Genomic DNA, 1175 nt, shown 5'->3' with positions numbered 1-1175 from the left:
GTAAGCCTCTAGCTCCTCCCTTCAAGAAAGGGGCAGAAAGAGCAGGGGTCAGGGCTCATGGGGTAAGTTCCAGGTGGGATTCTGCAGAGGGAACACGGTTGCCGGGAAAATTCTGAGCCAGCCTTCAGCCCAAGGGATGGAGGCACTCCCAGGAAGAGGGAAGGGGGGCGATTTATGATTTGAAAAGGCCCAACCCAGGCTGACCTCTCCCCTGGGCTCAGCCGGCACAGTGCCTAGAGCCAGGATGCTTTTAGGGGTCCATGGAAATGTTTTAGGTCCTTTTAAAATAAAAGGGAAAACCAAATATGGTTAATAATCAATGTGCCATAATGACTCCAGCCTGGATTATATGGATCTTTATGCCAATGCAGTCATAAAATATTATTTTATTTTTTTCTTTTTTATGGAAGAAGGTATCCGCATCCCTGGACAAACCACCCGGCAGAGGGATGGATGCTGAGGACCAAGAGGATTCAGCCAGCCTGAGCGAGCAAGGAATTTCAAAATCCAGACAGGCCAGGGAGCAGAGAGGCCTGATCTGGAAAGCATCCCTGGCCAAACACATGCTTCCTGCCCTCCTGGTCATCAAGCCACCATTCGGGGAGGGTCACTGCTCCTGGAACAGCAAACCAAGTGTTCATGGTCTGGGCCTTGCTCTCAGGCCTCTCGGGAAATATGGTGTTTCATCCTCCTGAATCTTATGAGGCAAGCACCATTATTCCCATTTGGCAGGTGAACACACTGAGGCCAAGAGAGCCCCTGCATAACACCTGGCACACCATAGGTGCTCAACAAATACCTGCTGCGTGTGGACTGGATAAATAGGAGGGACGTTAAGCCCTGTGCCCCAGCTCACACGACTGGTGAGGGAGAGCTAGGATTTGAACCCAAGCAGCCCTGCTCCAGAACCTCTATAACTCCCACCCTCTATTGCCCTTCGGCATCTGTACCAGGGTCTTGCTTCTAATCCTTACACAGAACCTCTAAGGTTGAGCTTATGAGCCCTGTTTCCAGATGAGCAAACCAAGGTTCAGAGGGCTGAACACGCCTGTCCAAATTCCCCCTAACTGCCTCTTTCCCCTCCACCTGCAGTGTCCTTTCATCCAAGGGGCAAGCAGCCGTGCATGACCAGGCAGCCCAAGGGTTGGCATTCACCTGTTGCCCTACCCTACCAT

The sequence above is a fragment of the Mirounga angustirostris genome, unplaced genomic scaffold (assembly GCF_029215605.1).
Source record: "Mirounga angustirostris isolate CCGP_5_RB_7025 unplaced genomic scaffold, mMirAng1.0.hap1 SCAF_5, whole genome shotgun sequence".
Classification (NCBI taxonomy): Eukaryota; Metazoa; Chordata; class Mammalia; order Carnivora; family Phocidae; genus Mirounga; species Mirounga angustirostris.
This window is presented reverse-complemented; position numbering follows the sequence as displayed.